This window comes from Apostichopus japonicus, chromosome 17 (assembly GCF_037975245.1).
Source record: "Apostichopus japonicus isolate 1M-3 chromosome 17, ASM3797524v1, whole genome shotgun sequence".
Taxonomy (NCBI): domain Eukaryota; kingdom Metazoa; phylum Echinodermata; class Holothuroidea; order Aspidochirotida; family Stichopodidae; genus Apostichopus; species Apostichopus japonicus.
The window spans coordinates 21,828,865-21,844,185 of record NC_092577.1 but is presented as its reverse complement, the minus strand read 5'-3'; the positions used below and the strand labels follow the sequence as shown (position 1 = coordinate 21,844,185).

At 41.3% G+C, this 15,321-nt stretch overlaps 1 long non-coding RNA gene across 1 annotated transcript; it reads left to right on the top strand.

Annotated features, from left to right (window-relative positions):
- The first annotated feature begins 5,496 nt into the window (after positions 1 to 5,496).
- On the top strand, positions 5,497 to 11,516 carry LOC139984804 (uncharacterized). Its single transcript, XR_011799199.1, has 3 exons — positions 5,497 to 5,640; positions 7,992 to 8,053; positions 9,315 to 11,516. It is a non-coding gene; the product is annotated as an uncharacterized lncRNA (long non-coding RNA).
- The last annotated feature ends 3,805 nt before the right edge of the window (positions 11,517 to 15,321 follow it).

Genomic DNA, 15,321 nt, shown 5'->3' with positions numbered 1-15,321 from the left:
ATTCGTTGTGCCAGGGGGTGCCAAAGTGAAATGCGCTCAATATGCAGATGACGTGACATGTGTTGTTTCGAGTCTGGGCTCCTTTCGCGCAGTCTCGCAGGATTTATCTATTTTTGAGAGAGCTACCGGGGCGAAGTTGAATCCAGAAAAGACAAAGGGCCTTCGTCTTGGTAGCTGGAGATACAGAGACTTACCATTCGGTGCGTCGTGGTCGGATCAGAATATCAAAATTAATGGTATATGGTTCGGCTACGATGCACCTGGTGATGTCACCTGGAGCGAGAGGGCTGAGGTATTTGAGAGCAGGCTCGAAACCTTTGGCACCCGCTGGCTTTCGATCCTAGGGAAAGTCACCGTAGTTAATCGTTTTGTTTCGCCCATCTTGTGGTACCCGGGCGCGGTGTATCCAATTCCGCGTCGCGTCCTGGTGCGGTTGGAGAGAGCGATATTTTCATTTATTTGGTCGGGTAGTACAGAGCTTGTGAAAAGGGCGGTAATGTACCAAAAACTGGAGAAGGGTGGGTTAGGGGTGGTTCATCTGGGAAGTAAGTTAACTTGTTTGTTATTTAAGCAGTTGTTTGTAGCGGTAACTGACCCAGGGTTGCCTTGTTCATATTTTCTACGTTTTTGGGGCGGTTTGCACCTGCGTCGATGGGTCCCGGCGCTGTTTAGCAACAGAGAACCGCATAGTAGTACTCCAAACAGGGTGGTGCGTGTCATTTGCTCCGCTCTGATTGAGTTGCCCCCTGTTGACCTGTCACAGCCGGCCCTCGTTCACAGTTCGTTGCGGGATAAGGCCTTGAATGCAATTTTTGTACAGGGACGTCATCCTGTCGAAGTATGGCGTTCGGTGCATTCAAGGCTGAATGGTTGCAGGCTCCGTGACCTTGCATGGAGAATTGCACACGGTGCCTTGGTGACCAATCTGAAAAGGTATCACTGGCGATTGGGTGATGGACTGTGCCCGAGGACCGGCTGTGACAGCTTAGAGAGTACTGCCCATGTTTTTTGGCATTGCTCCTTTGTTTTGAACTTGTGGGAGTGGTTTCAGTCCTTGACCGATCGTTTAACGGGAGACCGTTCCTGGTCGGTAGGACAGGGTTTTGTTTTGTATGGATTAGATCCTCCAGTTTGTTCCGTTGCTGTGTTGCAGCGTATTATTTATGTTTGTTCTGTTGTAAAAAAACTTATTTGGAGGAATAGATGTGATGTTGTTTTTAGGGGGAAATTTGCCAGTTGGCAGGCAGTCCTGGAGGCGGTGAAGTGTGACATTCGCCTTCAGGTCGAAGGCGATTTTCGCCGTTTATCTAGGGCTGCCTTTTTTGGACGGTGGTGTGCTGGGGAAGGGTGTTTTGTTTCGCTGCGTGCTGGTCGTCCTTTTGTAGTTTTTTAATATTTCAGGGGGGGGGTTGGGCGTTTTGTCTCTGCAGGTCGGTGAGCGTATGTATTTTTTTTTTGGCTCGCTTGACCCGAGGTTCGTTTGTAAGAATGGGATGGTTTGGTAGTGCCGTTTGGCCGTGACGTTTTGTATCCCGTATGACGGGTCACGTAAAAAGCACTCCAAGTGCATGCAGATCAGACGATGAAGAACCATCCCTTGCTCTATTGCACAAGGAATGGAACTTGAATCTCCGTTGGCGAGCTCTCTCAACACAATACCTGATTGCGAACTGCTTGATGAGGGAGGGACTTGACCTCGTCCCACCAGACTAACGCATTGGGAAAAGCAGGCTTGAGGGACTGCCATCCTCTGTACTTCTCGACAAATTGCTCCTTGAAGTTTTGCTCTTTTCCGTGTTCAGCCGCCGAAGTCCCTTCTCCACATGAAAGGACTCCGGCAGCTGCAAGCGCAAAACAACAGCGTCATGATGAGATAAAGGACATGAAATAATCGAGCACCGAGATCGAGGAAACATTCGCGGGCCATAAAACTTGTCGAGTCTGGATGAAACTGTTCCATCTGGTTTATGCCACGTACAAGCAACCACCTGGGGATTTTGGGACCTCCAAACATCCACAAGATCTCGGTGCTTGACAAACAAACCTAGCTCAATCATGCCGGTGGTACCGATTGGAAGACTCCTCGAACGTCTAACGCAGAGTGAGGGACACAGTTAAAGGCCGGTTGGGGGGGGGGGCATACACATTGCAAACCACCAACTCACCCCGCGTGAGCCTTAAGTGTATGCACACCACCCGACCTTCATGGTCTTTCTCCACTTTTCCCACACAATGACACAGTATTGAGGACACCAAAATTACAGTCCCGCAAGATGCCCCTGATCCAGAGGCATAAAGGCCTCCTCCCCACTCCAAGGACCAAAGATGAACATCACTCTCACAAGATATGTGGGTCTCTTGCAAAAGGACCACATCCACTTGGAGCAACTTGCAGAACTGTAAAATCCGTCGCCTTTTTGGGGTACCCCTCATCCCATTCACATTAAGGGTGACGAGGGATAAGGTGTCTGGTGTCATAACCTGCGATGTTTTCCCAATACGGCTCTTTTCAGGCCCTTTTCCTACGACCTAGCAGACCTCTTAGCTCCTCGTCACAAGGAACAGGAGGTCCACTAGCGACCACCGTGTCCGTTATAGTGGAAGCGACTGCGGGCAGGGTGGAAGGGCCGCTCGAGTCAGTGAGATCAGTGGCGTGTTTTGTCTCATCAAACCAATCAGAGGACTCCTTAGCCACAACTACTAAGGCGGAAGCACAGTCCTCCATTGGCGAGTCCGAATCTGGGCCACTTAATGTCTCTTGGGCCGGTTGACTCGAGGGCCGACTAGTGTCACCGATAGCGGGCGTAGCTACCGGTGAACCAGTACAAGCGGCATCCTGCTCCGCATGCCACTCCGCGAATACCATCTCCGCCGTTTTGTCCTGCTCCGCCTTAGTGGGCAGGCTGGCAGTCTCGGCCGCAGCGGCAACTTCCTCCAGGGACGAGGTAGAACACGAAGGGGAGTTGAAAACCTCCACCGGGGCGCTAGTGTCGGACACTGGGGCGATGAGAGGAGCATCAGGTGATACGGTTTGAAAGGCCGGGACGGGGACCGCTTCAACCACGCCCGTAGCCACTCTCTCGCGACGTATGAGCGGTCCGGGCATAAACGAGCGAGATGGCCCGTTTTCCCACACGAGTTACATACGATATCCCCTCTACACTCGGCCAGGGTATGCCCAACCTGTAAACAGCGGCTACACCGCTTGTTCGGGCACAACCTGGCCTCATGCCCTTCCAGCCCACACCTCCAACAAGTGCGAGGCTGGCCCGGGTATGCAACGTGGGCCCTGTGCCCATTAGCCCACAAGAAAGAGGGGATATCGGACTTGAGTTGTAATCTAACTCGTCTGGTCCCGGTCTTTACATCCTTACATTCAAGGAATTCCGGCTCCTCGTAGCCGGTTACTTTCCCAAAACGCCCCAGTGTCCGCACAACAGTCTGTTCAGACATGTCCAGAGGGAGATGGAGGACTGTCACCCACACCGAACTTTCGTACGGTGTGACCTTCAGTCCCTCGACTCCCTCCAACACATGGACGCCTCGGACGCGGGCAGCGTCCGAGGTAAAACGAACATGAAAACAATTCATACCCCGGAGAGGTTTACGCTAAAGCGCGTCAACCTCTCCAGGGACTTTTAAACCAACAGAACGCAAAACTGAAAAAAAAATTGTCCGGGGACGACCTTAGCCTCCCCCGAAAAACTCAACAATACGATGTTGCTGTCACGGCGAGCCGCCATGACAGCTAGGGGCGTGGCAAAGGCACGCACCTATACAAAAACCAAAACGAAGCAAACTCAAAACACACAAACTACACTAACACAAACTGCAAACTAATGAAAGGCCAACGTAAAAACACAAAAAGGTGTGGTCAACGAAAAGTGGAGAGCAGCCGAAAACACGTCCGCACTCTGAACTGAAGTGAACAAAAGACTCGTTCCGAACGGTTGAGTCACAAAACCCGGGGTCAGGGGTTAATCGCTTATGTCCATTTGCCCCGAGAGTAATGACAAATGAGATATTTAGTAAAAACAGACAATGACTGAAATTCAAAAAGTAGGTCGCTATAGGCCCTATGTACTTTTTTGGCTCGCTTGATTTGAGTTTCGATTGGCATGGCGGGTCACCAGTGACCAGTTCAGCATCAAAAGTGCAAGACCCAGCCAATGAGAGGCGAGGTATGCAAACGATTGCCTTTGCGTTGGGAAAAGCATCTCGCGTGCGGTTTGGCCGTGGCGTTTAGATTCCCGCAGAGCGGGTCACGTAAAAATCACTTCTCATGTTCATATGATTTTAGTAGTGGTTCCCCTTAATTACTGCGTTAACATTTGACCCGTCTAACGGGTGCTTTCAAAGCCACGATGCAGTATATACCTCCATATAACACTGAACCGGTAAACGCACTACATGAGAGCTTTAATATTGGGGTAGACCCGACAGTCTGTCTGTTGCTGTATTATTTGTATCTGTGCTATTTTGAGGGGAAAAAATACGTGGAGGAAAGTTGATATGATCGTAGTAGTGATTCCTTTAAATATATTTACTTCAATGTGTCATTATTCTAAGACAATATCATGTGTCTTGATGTAAGCGTGTCAAAAGTTCAAAGCCATGATGCAGTATATACCTCCATGTAACACTCAACCGGAAAACGAGGCCTACGTTAACATTTCACCCGTCTTACGGGTGCGTTCAAAGCCACGGTGCAGTATATCATCTACTCCATATGGCCAACGTACCTACCAACAAACACACCTACATACACACACATATGCCCGCGCAATCGCATAGATTCCCTTTGCCTCTGACAAGGAATGAAAAACGACAAATAGGCAATTGGCATGTTGCCGTCTGCAGGAAATTACCCCCACTCCAGAATTTAAGGTAACACTAAAGAGGCATAGCCTAATTGCGTGTACATGGTGAAGGATTCTGACAATTAGGTGCAGTATTCAGGTCTGCCCTTATCGGATAGAAAATCGCTCACCGATTCACGATTTTTCCACAATCACGATTTTTGCACCAATCAGGATTCGGATTCGTCTGTCTGAGCGGAAAAAGTAAGACGTATTGAGTTACGGCCAATCCAAATTTTTTCCCCATTTTTATCTCCATATATTACATATATGGAGATTATCTCACACCAATCGTTTTCATTCTGAGGGCTCTTTAAATGCCTACTAGTTTTTACCCTAATGTCTCTTTGATGTGAAATTTCATCGTAGTGTACATCACAAGATGACACTTAAATGTTACTTATTGATATCATTTTAAAATGACGAGAAAACATACTTTAGGTACGTTTTCCGTAATTTTTTTGGTGATTTATTATACAGCGCATGGTAAGGTATTGCGATGTACACGTAACCATTTGCTCAATTACATCGGTGAACACAGTGTTATTATTTGTCATCGTGACCGGTACCTTTAAATTTATGATTCCTATTGTGATTGGACGAGCGCTTGTCGATATGCTCGATGTTTGGGGTAAAAATAAATGGACCTGTATCTCGCATTGCAGGTCACGTAAAAAGCACACCAAACTCAACTCTCAACAATGAGATAGATCCAGTGCAGCAGAATATTGGTATTTGCGTTCCATATTTACCAAATCCAACTCGTCAGTAGAAGAAAGCGGTAAGTCTATTTATTTAGTAAGTATTTAATGATAATATTTAAATGTATATGAATTTTGGTACGCCACTCTGTTCGATCTAACGTTACTCCGTTAGAACAGTGGACCTAGCGTAGGTCTAAGTTAAGGCTGATTTGTACTAGTCTATTATTACTAGCCTAGGTCTATATACAGCATTGCGAAGTTAGGAACTCTGCTAAGATCGGACACCCTCATGTTCGTAATATTACAGAAAGGGAAAATTAAAACCTACCAGTTTTCTAATATGTAATAAAAATCATCAATAAATTCAATGTCAGGTGACAACATTTTACGATCTTCCCACAAAAAGTGACCTTTGAGAAATATTGCCGTCAGGTATTGGAACATTGTGTTAACTTCAATGGAACCTCGCAAAACTCAACACTTTTACCAATCAACCACAATTTTCGTTAAATAAAATGAATATATTATGACTTGAAGGTAAGAATAAGACCAGTCTATTTGAAATATTTAATGCCTTTCAACTTTTGGCCGCCATTTTAGTTGGCCATTCGAATTATACTCCGACGTTGTCAGCATAGGCTAGGCTGAGCCAATATTTTCCTGTACAGAAAATACCAAATTTTCCCTAAAAAAATTACCGGAATTTCCGAAACTTTCACAATTGATATCTGCTCTGATCAAGGGTGAACTTTGTTTCACACGGGTCTTCAGTTGAATGGTTGATAATCCTCTCATATTCTGTTTCTCAACTATGAAGGGTCCATTTGGTAATACTACTAGGTTAGGCTAGTTGTACTCGTAAGTAATATATTACAGTAAGAGTAATGCGAAGTTAGGAACAATGCATAGTCTGAACACCTTCATTTCCGTAATATTTCAGCATGAGAAAAATAAATACCTACCAGTTCAAATATATGTAATAAAGGCTTCAGCCAGGCCTAGTTGCATTAGTACCTCGCGACAATTTACCTGCACCCTGTAGGCCTAGGTGGCTACATTCTTAAATGGCTACGTTCTTGATAACGATGCAATCGTAGCCACTATCCCTACTTCCCTCTGACTCGGAATTATTTTCTACTGTTCCCTGTACAAAATGATACACACAAATGAGAAAGATGCAACTGGACCCACCCTAGCCACTCTTCCTACACATTCAGATTTAATTTTTTTTTAAACATTTCTGTATCAAAAGATAGGCAGAAATGAGAACGCTGCAATTGGAGCCATCTAGCCACTCTTTCTACTCCCCTGACATTTTTCTTTATTAAAATATAGGCACAAATGAGACCGATGCAATCAGAGCCATGGTAGCCACACTTTCTACTTCCCTCGGTCTTTAATAGAATGCAAAAGGATAGGCAGAAATGAAAACCAAGCCATCGTAGCCACTATCCTTACTCCCCTCCGACTTAAAGTTTTCTTTAACATTTGTCTATAAAAAATAGGCCGCAATGAAAAGGATGGAATTTAAGCCATCTTAGGCACTCTGCCTGAGACCCTCAGTATTTTTCATTATTTTTCTGTATAAAAGGATAGGCAGAATTAAGTACGTGTAACTGGGGCCATCGTAGCCACTCTGCCTGCTCCCCTCGGACTTACAATAATTTTCAACATATCTATGAAAAAGTTCCTGGGATAGAGGGAAAAAATGCCAATATTTGAAAGATGTTTATTACAGTTTGTATTGTCTCTGTTTAGACCAAGTGAAAAAAAAATTAGGAGGCCCTCGTTTAATTCTTTAAATGGCCGTCCCACACATTTTGGGTTAATTTGTAACTTTTTCGTTCAAAATATATAGACTCCCATGTGATGTACATACTAATAACTATTTCCACATCATTGCAAAGTGATGCTGAAGTTTGTTGAAAAATACTATTTTTTCAATGATTTTTTCCAAAAGAAGTTTTTTAAAGTATTGTAGGGATTTCAGTGTGCTGAGAAACTACATTTTCTCACATTAACTTGTTTACACCCATTTGTAGTATATGAGTTTAATGAAAGAGACTTATTTAGTCTTTGTAATCTGTACTCCTGAGAATCTGTAAATGATAATTAAAAAACCTAATGAGCCATAAGAATAAGTGTTATGATCATATCTTATCTTCATTTACAAGCTTGGGAAAGTTTTACTGCATGCTCTTATAGTACTAATATTCTGCCCTCTCTGTTGTGCACAACCCTCAACACTGCATTCCAAACCAAGTCGAATGACCCAAAAAATTTCAGTACCAAAATTCAATTGTGCCTTTCAGCTCCTGTCTATAATATAATACAACAAATTATAAAGCTAACTCAACAATCAAAACCAGTAAACCATAAACACATGAACAAAAATGATCATGACAACTATTTTCCAATTTCTTTACAGATAACAGGAAAACAAGTTTCAGCCGAAGCAACCTACACCATCATTGGCATAGACAACGAAGAGTAAGTTCAATTGACATAGATAATTTCATCATCACACATGAGCATTAGTGTCCTTCCTTACAAGAAAATGTACATCCTCACCAATCACCACCCTACTATTCAAGTTAAAATCATATATGGTTCAGTTGTAGGTAGGTTAACAGCAAATTGAAAGTTTTGGAAGAAAAGAACAGCCTTCCTTTACCTTTGTTTTCACTTTCTGTAAAACAATCACTACAATGTTCAACAATATTCTGTGATTTGTTCTCAATCTGGTGACCTCAAATTCACTCAAATTCAAGCATTAAATGAAACTGTGAACCAAGATACATACATATCATTTTTAGCTCATACCTACAGATTTCATGGTACAATGTTGAGGATTTGTCACGATACTACTGTGGAAGTGTTAATTTCAGGTTGTTCATGAATTTAAGATCAAAGGTCAACTAAGGGCCTTTTGTGGCCAGAGCCATGTCCCTAGATTTTCAATAACACTCTTAATTGATGGCCTCCAAATTACCTTCCAAATAGTTGCCACCAAAGGTTGACTATATGTACAAAGTTACATGTTCATACCAAGTTTCATGTTGATTCAACAATGTCTAGTAATTTGCTTGTGGTGACCAAAACATTGACCTGCAAATTTTTAGCACAATGTACTAAGTTTCATGTTGATCCAACAATGTCTGGTAATTTGACCTCAAATGACCCCTGGTGACCCTCGGAATTTTCAGCACGAAATGTGGACTACATGTACCAAGTTTCATTCATGTTCATCCAGCAATGTCTAGTTTGGGCCCCAAAAAGGCCAGGGCCTAAACACTTATAGGGCCCAAAGAGTTTTGATCTATGACACATACCTAACATATATATGTATCAAGTTTGATCCAATTCCATTCAATACTTTTTGAGTTATGGACGTTTGTTACGAACAAAAAAACAAAAGAAAAAGGAACAGAATAACAGAAGGAGAGACATGATGATTTCTTAAGCTGATCTCCCTCAACTAAAAATGTACCCTGGTTGACATTATATCTGCTCTGACCAGGGGACAGTAAAACTTCATTTGAATTTCAGCTTGAAACTTCTCCAAACATGCCACTGTCGCCTTTTGCTCATCGATGATTATCAGTAAACATGCAAGTGTACCTTACGAACTGTGTCCGACAACCTTCTCCCTGTCCTTAGAAGGAGACACATTAGCTTGAGTGTTTTCCGGTACCAAGGAAACAAATTCATCTGCCCTAGTTTATTTCCCTTTATTCTTCTCAAATTTCAGACTAGACAATATCTCCATCATCACAGAGTGCGGGAACACCTTCGACCTACCTTCCAGTCTGCTCGAAGTCACTGGCCTTGACCTTATTGACATGACTCCCGCTTCAATGTCAATTGACAGTAGAAAGAGATAAGGTCAAGAAGATTCAGTTCGAGTATCCTGTTACTACAGCAGTATAGTTGAAAGTCCAAATAACAAACTGATGACTAGAGGTTATTTCTGGACAAAATTGGCCTCTGATTGACCGTTATTTGGTCATCTGTATAATCCCAGTCTTCTCGAAGTCACTGGCTTTGACCTTATTAACATGACCTTATTAACATGACTCCGCTTCAATGTCAATTGACAATAGAAAATAAAGTCAAAGATAAACATTTTACCCTCTTGCTACAGGTGTATAGTTAGCAAGTCAAAATAAGAAACTGACAATCAGGGGCTCGAGCCGTAGGAATCTATGCAATCATGAGTGCATTTGTGTGTGCATGTATGGGTATGTGACGTGTGTGTGTGTGACACAAAGCTTGTAAGTAGGTTTTCTCGGCACTCCAAAAGTGGACTGAGGTCATACTTGGTACAGAAGTTGCCCATCATTAGTAGACGATCTATATTTATTTTGGTTCCAATATCATGAATATTTATGAGTGGGCAGGGCTTAGAGCGAATTCTCTAAAATGTCAATATCTCGGCAACTGCATGTCCGATTTTGATCAAACTTGTTTTGATGGCATTGGTAGCTGGTTTGGTACGTTTGTGTGGTACGAAATTTCACCTCATGAAAATTCTGAAGGGGCGGAACATAGTGCAATTTTGCTCTTGACCAGACGTTATATGTTTTTTACAAAAGTAGCCCCTGTTATTTGGTCATCTGTATAATCAGATTAAACATTCGTTTTTACAAACTATTACTGTTCCATTAGACACGGTTTTCCATAACATGTAATACTCTTCTTCATTTTGAAACTATATGCAAAAGACAGCTGTGTAAATACAAAGTGAAACATATTCATGTACAAAGTTTTTAATTGCAGTTATTCACTACATATCATTATTCCAGTCTTATCAAACTATCTATTTCAAAATAAATTATTTTATATTCCTTGCCAGAGGCTCAAAGAATCTATGCAATCATGATTGTGTGTAAGGATGTCCTCCTGTAGGTATGAATACAGGTTCTACAAAACCTGTATTCTTGACTTCTGTTGAACATGCCACGTAACAATTCAGTAAATCTAGATAAATGGTATTTTTTTCGCCAAAATGAGTATCTTATGCAAGTGTACAACAATGAAACTTTGTACATACGGTTCGATAAGAAGCCTACTGGACAACGTCAGTAGTGACCTCATTCTGTTTGTGAACACCACCATTCAAAAATGCGGTGTTTACAGATTTCTGGTCATTATCTTGGGCAGTCTCAGGAAGTAGTCTAACCTTGTTTATTTATTGTTGTAGTAATCCAGTAATAAGAGAGGTTACAATTAATATTTCCACATGAAGCACAGCTGTGGTCAAACTTCATATTTGGTGGACAGGTCCACAATCAGTGGCGGTTGTGCATGATATTTATGCAGAGAGAACAAACCGGAGGGGGGCTTTTACCTTCACAACATATCATTTTATACTTCCCCAGTCTTCTCAACCGATTCTTTCCCCCAAAAATAGAACTTATTTATCATGTGTGCTCCAAAAGTTACCTATATTTCAACTAAAACATTTATATCACCTTGCAGATATGTAATATCCAACACATTCCTGCCATTTAGTCTTTATACAGACTATGACATTGTTATTGTTTTAAGTTTCTTTTTATATTCCTTTTACATCATTTCTTAATCTTTAGTTTTATGCTTATAGTTCTATCAGCCATTTCTAGAATAGTGTTGAAATAAAACGAGCCTATAAAACAAACAATTACGACTATGTCATTTCTGTACATTTTAATATGTTGAAAATGCATATTGATCTAACAATTAGGGTTTATTTCACTGTCTAGAGTGAGGTTATATATAGAATAATCAACGCTCTGGGTTTAATAGAAGCGAAGCCAGAGTGCATCCAGTGATAGCATTAAACACAGAGCGTTGATTATTCGTTAGATAACCTCACGATAAGACCAATCAAATTTGAGGATTCTATTCAAGCATGAATAAATGTCTAGTAAAATGACCTCCCCATTTTGCAGCACGAAATGTTGGCTAAAGGTACCGAAATTCATGTTGATCCAACAATGTCTAGTAATTTGACCTCAAATTGAGAAAGTTGACGAGATAACGGATCTCGTCAATGCATACATGTTATGCAAATTGACGAGTTGCACACTTATTAGCATCTCGACAAGATGACAATTCAGAAAATTTACGAGATAACGGATATCGTCAATGCATCTATTTTCGGCAAATTGACGAGTTGCACACTTACTACCATCTCGAAAAGATGACAAAATTCAGAAAATTGATGCAATGACGAGATCCGTTATCTCGTCAAAACGTCAATTTTCTGAATTTCGTCATCTTGTCGAGATGGTAGTAAGTGTGCAACTCGTCAATTTGCAAAAAAATGTTGCATTGACCAGCTGCTCATCTCGTCAAAACGTCAATTTTATGAATTTTGTCACGTTACCATCTCGTCAACTCGTCAATTTACAGATTGTCGTTTTGTCAAGTTGGTAACTCGTCAATGCAATGTCCCTTCTACGCTTCCGTAGAAATTGGTACCAGATGTTGACACCGATGTTTGAACCAGGGACCTCGTCAATGGCAGACCAGGCACTTAACCGGTCAGCCACCTCACCGCCATTATGGACCAGTAGAGTGATGTTAGTTCTGTATTTTATTACCAAAATGTTAAAACGTGGATATTTTTTTTAACTTGTGAACATTTCAGGTAATTCCTTAAACAAGAGCCCAAGAGCACTGTTGTTCCTTGCGTAGGGGTATATGACAATACACATAATATTATCATAGCAAGATTGGGCTGAAATAGTCCAAGTAATTGTGGTCCCACATGTAAAGTAACCAACCATAAAGTAACCAACACTAATAGCCAACACTTTTGTGATCACAAATTGTGATCGGACTTTTCATCGGAAGGCACTTTTGTTGACCCACCTACAAGTGGGTCAATAGATTTGATAACATTGGTGACCTCGGATCACATGACCGTTAACTTTGAAAATATTCCCCTATACAATTCGCAACTTGTCCCAAAATGTGAACCGTCTCACACCTTGGCACTGGGAGTTATTGCATTCAATGTCTGAAAATGAACTTGACCTTGTATTACTTCACACACAAAGGTCACCCGGGTTAACCCATTGACATTTTTGATCGATGAGACCTCAATATAGCATAAAAACTGTAAAAATTCAAACTTTTTTCTTTGCCCATTTTCTCCCCCAAAATACTACTTTTTTTTTTAATATTAATTGACATTCGGTGACCTCGGATCACATGACCGTTAAGTTTTAAAATATTCCCCTATATCATTAGCAACTTGTCCCAAAATATCAACCGTGTCACACCTTGGCACTGGCAGTTATTGCATTAAATGTCTGAAAATATACTTTTACCTCGTATTACTTCACACATAAAGGTCACACGGGGTTAACTTATTGACATTTTTTATTGCTGAGACCTGAATATAGCATCAAAACTGTAAAGATTCTCCAAAAAATTTCTTGGCCCATTTTCTCCCCCCAAAATAATACTATCTTAACATTAATTGACCTTTGGTGACCTCGGATCACATGACCGTTAAGTTTGAAAATATTCCCCTATACCATTTGCAACTTGTCCCAAAATATCAACCGTGTCACACCTTGGCACTGGGAGTTATTGCATTAAATGTCTGAAAATGAACTTTTGACCTTGTATAACTTCACACACAAAGCTTACCAGGGTGTCAACCCATTGACATTTTTGATCGGAAGGTACCTTTGATATCCAAATCTAGCATCAAAACCATATAACTTCGCACACGAAGGTCTCCTTTGTGGGCACCAAAAACAGTAGGGCACACCTCCATATAGCGGATCTATAGTCCAAGTTTGGCCTCGATCCGACTTTCCTTTATTGAGATAGAGCGTACCCAAGCAAGTGTCAAAGATGCACACACGCACACACACCAAGTTGTACGCATAGGTTCCTTTTGCTAAAGCAAGGAACCAAAAATGATCACATGCTTACTTAAATTTTCTTTTCATTTATTTTCAGATTCAGAAGTAATACAGGTTTATTATCATGTACTCATCATGGGGAAACACATAGTCATACCAATTATAAGCTTCACCCATCCACGTAGGGTCAACGTTATCGTGTTTACAAGCTAAAATTAGGCAAAATATCTACTTTTCACAATTTTTCCATTTTTTAAACAAAACCGAATTTCAGCTAACTGTTAGACTTACAGTGAAACCCACAGCAGCCTGACAGTGGATGAATCATGTCATGAGCAAAATTTACAACTACACTGGAGCCTGGAACAGCCGGGGACGATGAAAACAGAACCCAGGACTCGTAGACCTGTGCAGCAGCTTATTCATAAATCACCATCACACTACCTCTACTAGTGCAGGGGTGTGAGAGAGGTTTTGAAAAACTTTGAAAAAAAAACAACCCCTCCACCAGGACGGCGGTTACTCAAAGTTGGCTACATGCAAAATGGAGCAACATTTGCTTCTAAACATGACTGATATGCAAGGTCAGGAATTGTTGTTTTTATGGTTAACAATTTTGGTTATTCACCCAAATAACTGCCCAATGAAATTTCAGTTATTTTTAGCATTTTTCTCAGATCTATATCATAAAATTTTAACATACAAATGTCCACTTCAGTTCTAGCATCAGGTAACATTTATACCTTAACCATCCATGCATTGTCACTTCATAACGTAACTTTAGCCTAGCCTAGGTTGACGTTACTCTTTCTGCGACTGAATCCAAGAAAACAAGCATCCATCCAAAATTTAAACGTTGATTCATGTGTTTTCAATTCCAACAAAATGGTTCTAGAAATCTTTGTGAGGACTTTTTAGGCAGTAGACACGCGATATCATAGCAAATAAACATCGACGACCAGTAAATAAACGATCGACTGCATGCACAGTGCAAAGCGCTAACGCTGAGCGCACACAGGATCGGAATGCTGCACTAGTACGTCTATATGCACAGAACACGTACCATGCATCGTAATGTCAGTCTCTAAATTGTAGAATGCGGCATTAGCACTAACGATCGCGATTCAAGAAAAAAACGCAGAGATCAATCCACGGAAAATGGTAAGTTCGATCGAAGTTAAAAAATCGGAATTCCGCGTAAAATTTCACGGCCCTGACTAGTGTAAGAGTTGGTGGGTCACTATGAACAACACTGACTTTTACCCAACTAAATGCGCATGCTCAGAAATAAGGACTTACCTGGAACAGGCGAGATTTTCCCCAAAGTGCTAACATCACAATATTTTAACAAAATCGCTGCTCATGTCGTACATTTTGTGTCCATGTGATATTGCCAGTGTACCATAGTGACCTTTGACAATATATCATTATCATATTATTATAATGTAAGCATGAACTGGCTTATTTATTGAGAAACGGACCCAGTTTTACTTAAGAAAGGTATACTTACCTTCACCTGCAGTTGACCATGCATCTGTGAGTCTTCTGCGCTGAATAGGCTTCAGCAATAGAGAGGTCGTCCTCCGTTACAAATCTCAGATCACCCACAGATTCAACTCCAACATCAACAAGTTGATCCAGGACTCCATTTGCAAGTGCCAGTGGCAAGGATGGCAGTGCATCACTGATAGCAGACTGAATGGGACTAAGTCTTACAGTATCGGATGGATCATATGCATCCATTTTTATCTCAATACATTACATGTATAGAGATATTGTAACAGTAAGTAGGACTCTCTCTTCTCTTAAAAATTTGTCTTTTTCTCTGGAATTTTCAGAGCAAGTATATATCATATAGGCCAACAAAAGTTACTATTTTTTATTCGAGAATTT